The 5,453-nt window shown below is 54.8% G+C and overlaps 1 protein-coding gene across 1 annotated transcript in view; it reads left to right on the top strand.

Moving 5' to 3' along the window:
- Nucleotides 1-469: 469 nt before the first annotated feature.
- GNG7 (G protein subunit gamma 7) overlaps nt 470-5,453 on the top strand; it is a 39,070-nt gene continuing 34,086 nt past the window's right edge. The window contains exon 1 of the mRNA XM_027664302.1: nt 470-543. The gene's annotated coding sequence lies outside the window, so the exon portion shown is untranslated. The remainder of the gene's footprint in view (nt 544-5,453) is intronic.

Below are 5,453 nucleotides of genomic sequence, written 5' to 3'. Positions count from 1 at the left end.
CAGCCTGTGACAGATCCCATGTGATTGATGGCTGACGAGGCATCTGGAATATTTCTCCATTCTTTGTGTGCCTGATGCTGTTTTTCCCTGTGCCTGGGGAGGCAGGAGGGGATGGCATCCCTTGTTCCAATGGAGCCATCTTCAGACTCGGATATGGAATTGCACGGAGGTGTCAGCCCAGGGGCTGCCCGACCATCCTGGCTCCAGCTGCTCCTCACTGATGTGTCCCTCGTGTCACTGGTGACTTTAGGGAGCTCTGGAATGGCCTGGCCTGGTTTGCAGCAGGGACAAACCAGAGCCTTGGTCTGGTCAGAAGGGGCTTTGCAGCCTTTGGGGGTGCTCCAGCTGCCTCTGGGAAAAGGGGAAGTGGGGAAAAGGTGTGAGGTGCTTCAGCTGCTGGGATCAAACCTGGTGTTTGGAAATCCCTGCAGGAGCCCTTTAAGTGCTGAGAACTCTCTCCATTTCCTTTTTTAGGAGATCTGTCCTTTGCCCAAGGCAGCGAGTGCCCCTGCCTGTGCTGGAGGAGCGTGCCCACCTACCCAGGTACGTGGTCAGCAGCACACACAGAGCACCCACAGCTGGTGTTCCCCACCTTTGAACCCCGATTCCCCAGCCAGGGGGGTCATGGAATCACAGAATTTGGGTTGGAAGGGACCTTAAAGCCCCTGCAGTCCCACCCCCTTCCCGTGGGACACCTTCCATGGACCAGGTCGCTCCGAGCCCCGTCCAGCCTGGCCTTGGACACTTCCAGGGATGGGGCAGTGCCAGTGCATGGCACCAGGGGACAGTGAGCTGTCCCTGCACTGAGAGATGGTGACCAAGGTGGGGTGGCAGGTGCCTAAAATCACCCCAGTGTGGGTCACCCAGGACGTGGAGCTGCTCCCTGTACACTGGAATGGTTTTTCTGAATTACATTATTTTTCCTGTTGCCATGTGATTTGGAACTGGCTGATCTTTAAGGTCCCTTCCAACCCACCCCCCTCTGGGATGTCACAGTGTCCTCCCAGGCAGGCCCTGCTGTGCTGTGCATCAGCTGAGCTGCAGCTGCAGGCTCAAAAACATGGAATTTTTGGCAGGAAGACACAAAGGTACCTTCAAGGTTGTTAGTCCAGCTGACCTACCTCGGGAGCAGCTCTTCCAGAGGTGTCCCATTCCCTCCTCACAGGAGTGGCCAGGCAGGGCAGCATTGCCAGAGTTCCTTGTTGGCTCCGACTGGGGCAGGAATCACTTTTTTAGGAGATCCCAGCAGCGTGTTGGTCCTCAGTCCTTCCCTGGGGCTGGATTTGGAGTCTCCAAGAGAGGGCAGTGTGTCCCTGGCAGCCGGACCTGCCGTGTGTGCTCCGTCTGCTGAGGAGCAGCAGAGCACCGAGCCTGGAACTCCTCATCCCGAGCTGAGTAATTAGTGACAGACTCATTAGCAGCTGCTCTCGGGGCTGGACGTGGCTGTGTGAGGGTTGGTCCTTTCCCCAGCCCTGGCAGGGATTCGGCAGCGCTTCCTCCTGCCTCGCTGTCCCAAAAAAAAAACCCGGCCCCTCCGCGTCCCTCGTGCGTCACTTCGCCCCACTTTGTGCTCTTGGCGTGTCCTCCACGAGGGGATGGATGTGGATGTGGTGGGATCCCCTGGAGCCCTGCTGTGAGTCACAGGCACCCAGAGGTTGAATCCAAAACATGAGGAAACCGGGAGAAAACCAGGAGAAAACCCGGACAGAAGGAGAACTCCTCGAGGTTGTTCTATTGTCGCATTTGGCCTGAGGGCACTGAAAGGGAGAGGCTTGTGCCAGCTCTCAAAGCAGATCCCTGTTCACCCAGAGGCAGGTTTTTGGTGAAGTGTGGAAGCATCTCCCCAGCCCAGGGGGCTCAGAAGGGCTCAGGGGGGGCCTGGCCGGAAGGGGGGGGGCGGGGGGGGGGTCGGGCTCTGCTCCCAGGGAACGACAGGACAAGAGGGAACAGCCTCGAGCGGTGCCAGGGGAGGTCCAGGTTGGACACCAGGGGGAATTTCCTCATGGAAAGGGTGGTCAGGCATTGGCAGGGGCTGCCCAGGGAGGTTTGGAGTCCCTACCCCTGGAGGTACCCAAGGAAGGACTGGAGGTGGCACTCAGGGCTGGGGGACAAGGTGGGCATCGGGCACAGGGGGGGCTCCGTGACCTTGGAGGGCTTTTCCAGCATCAATTATCCTGTGGTTCTGATTTTTTTTGTGCCAGTCAGGGCTCTCACACACCTCTCTGTTGTTTAGGAGCAGCTTTTAATGCTCTCAGTTCTTGCCCAGTTCCTGAAGTTCCATGAAGGCCCCTTTATTGGTGATTTGTGTCCTGCAGGAGTGATGCTGCCCTGGCCTGGTAATCATTGATAGATCAAGAGCTCCCTGTTTCCCAGGGGTCATTGTGGCATTTAATTTTTTACCTAATTGGCTGTATAAAATTGCTGATACTCCCTGGAAAAATGTAGGGCACTTGTGTAACATGAAAGCACATTGAAATAACCTCAGAAGTTGCTTTGAGGTGAAAACTTATCCCAGGAGAAACAGCCACATTTAAACCAAAACTATAACCTTGATTCCAAATCCTTCCTCGGGACATTGTGTTTTTTCTTTCCCTGTCTTCCGTGGTGGCAGAACAAGGTGAACTTCTCCCAGCTGGAAGGAAAGGGGGAGGATCCCCCTTTATTCATTTAGAAGCGTGGATGATTTATCAGGATTATTTTTTTTTCTGTGGTGTTTTTAGTGATTTGAAGTGAACAGCCCATTTTGATGTTGTTTTGCTGGAGCAGAATTATGGGAGCAGCCTGTGGAATAGTTGTGCTTTACAGCCTTCAGCTGCTCCTCAGAGCATTGCAAAGCAAATTCCTGCTCACTTTTGTGATGGCACTCCAGGAATTCCAAACCTCAGCATCCCATCTGCGCTCCACTCTGGTATTTACAGTGTGAGGAATTCAGGTGGATCCTCTTTCACCTCCTCTTCCTGTTCCAAGCAGTTGTTGAGCTGGTGTAGATTTTAAAATTCCTACAATTTTTGGGAGGCTGTCAGGGATATAAAAGATCTCGTGTTGCTGATCTAATTGTGTTAAACCTCAGTGTCCCCGGAGCAGGGAATGGGCTTGTCCCTGGTTTGATCTCTTTGGAACAGCTGGAGGCATTTGCTAAAACTGGAGGGTTTTTTAAAGAATAAAACCTCACAACCATCTTTTACTGTGGCCACACAGAGTTGTTTGGTTGCTGTTTTGCCCTCTGAAAGGGAGGAAAAGGTGATTTTTCGGATGGGGGGAGGTCGGAAACTCAAACTCATCCCCGGTGCATCCCTGGGAGAAGGAGCCTCTGCTGGAGCACAGCGTGTTCCATTAGTGTTTGTACACTTTAAATCTATTTTTCCAAGCAGCTTCAGGAAATTGGCATCCCATAAGTGAGCCCTTTAAAAATAGCTCCCTTCCCACTGCCCGAGTCCCGTTGTTTCCATGGCCCGTTGTCCCAAGTGTTGTGCAGGATCCCTGGAGCTCTGGAAGGGTTTTTGGGAGGTGCTGCTCAGCAGAGCTGGAGCCCCAGATATTTCCTGAGGAGTCACTTTGTCCCGTTTCCCTCGGGAATGGGCTCCTGCTGATGGAATGCTGCTGTCTGCAGGGCTCCTTTTAGACTTTTCCCTCCTTTGCTTAGAGGAAAAGCCAGGAATGCGTCGAGTGGGTTGGAATGATCCTTTGGAATATCCCGGGCTGGCTGGGTGTGGAAGTGAGGTGCTGCTGTACCAGGCTGAGCTGCTCCTTTTCCTCAGACCCACGGCTGTTTGAGGCATTTCACACTTAAAATTCAGTTCTGAATTACTCTTTTTTTTTTTTTTTTTTGTCCAGGACCTTCCCCCACATGAAACCACCCGTGACAGGTGCCCTGGGTGTGAAATTTGGGTGCTGGGCTGTTCCCTGTCTCCCAGCAGTGCTCCCCCTGCTCCTGCTTGGAGAATCCCAGGAGCAGCTGCCAGGCAGGATTTGCCTTTGGAGGGACTTAAAAGTGCCAGGTGTGGTCACAAGGGGTCCTGTCAGAGGATTTCTGCAGCTCTTGAGCCTCAAGCACAGATCCCTGGAGGTGTGAAGCACTTTCAGGCCTCAGGGAAGGCCCTTTTTACTTCCCTCTCCTCCAAGCCTTCCCTTTTTAGGCCTTAAGAAAACGTTCCAGAGCCAGTTGCCAGCACAGACTTCCCAATTAGCAACCTGCTTCCAAAAGCAAATGCGTGCTGGCTGTGGCAGCTGTTGCCCAGCAAAAACCCTGGGCTGTGTGCTGGAAAAGGGCACAGGGAAACAGGATCTGCTCATCCCTTGGAGGAGTTAGTGGGGAAAAGTTAAACTTTAGAGCTCTCCCTTTGCCGTGGATATTTTGTGTTGGTTGCCCGGGTGCAATTGTTTGATAATTTGCTATTTATAGGCAGATATTTTTAGGGATGTGACGAGTCCAGCTCTGGACCTGGATCTGTTGCTATTATTGGAGTGCTGAGTGGCAGAATTAACCCAGCCTTGCTTATCCCATTAAGGTTCTCTCATTTTGAGGTGGATTTGAGGGGCTGGAGCGTGGCCAGGGAAGGGAGAGGAGCTGGGGAAGGGGCTGGAGCAGCAGGAGTGGCTGAGGGAGCTGGGGGGGGCTCAGCCCGGAGAAAAGGAGGCTCAGGGGGGACCTGAAAGGAGCCTCTGGCTCTGTGACACCTCCAGGTGCCACGAGCCTTGAGTTTGTCAGGAACACTGGGCCATCATTCCTGCCTGGCACATGGATGGGCCTTGCTGGGAGTGCTGGAGTTCTGTTCCCCGTCAGAACGCAGGGCCTTGGGTTTTTGTGGTTTTTGCACCTATTGAACCAGCCTTTGACAATGTGGAGGCCCAGCAGCAGGCCCAGCAGCCACCTGCTCCAGCCTGAGCCTGGATCTGGCGTCCCTGGGCCCTCCCTGATCTTTCCACGGGGCTTTTGATCGATCCCAGCTAGAACAGTTGATGGCGTTGGCCCCCCGCCCGCTCCACGACCTGCCGTGTCCGAGGGGAGCACAGCAACCCCAGCAGCACGGAATTCCTGCTGCCAGGGAGCTGGAAGTCCCTCCTGGAAGGGCCCTGGTGCCCCCCTGGGGTTCCTGACACTGAGGGGGTTCTGGTGGGCCGGGATGGAGGATCCCGTTTCCTTCCAGCCTTGCCCAGACTGCGAGGGAGCATTGGCAGCTGCAGGGATGCTTTGCATGACCAACTGTTGCTGCTTCCAGTCAGTTGGGGAAGGAATTCCCCTCCGTGCTGCCCACACCCCCTCCAAGGTATCCCTGGAAGCCACGGCTCTGCCTGGGCAGCGCCAGCAAAGGCCTGGGCACAAGGAAGGGCTGGGCACAGCAAGGCTCTTCCCAAACCTGTTGGTGTGACACATTCCTGGGATGAGCTGCTGCTCCTGCTGAGGGGGCTGAGCCTCCCTGAGCTGTGCAGGACCCTCATGCTGAGCCTCCCTG

This window comes from Corapipo altera, unplaced genomic scaffold (assembly GCF_003945725.1).
Source record: "Corapipo altera isolate COAL_440 unplaced genomic scaffold, ASM394572v1 96, whole genome shotgun sequence".
NCBI classification, from domain to species: domain Eukaryota; kingdom Metazoa; phylum Chordata; class Aves; order Passeriformes; family Pipridae; genus Corapipo; species Corapipo altera.
This window is presented reverse-complemented; position numbering and strand designations above follow the sequence as displayed.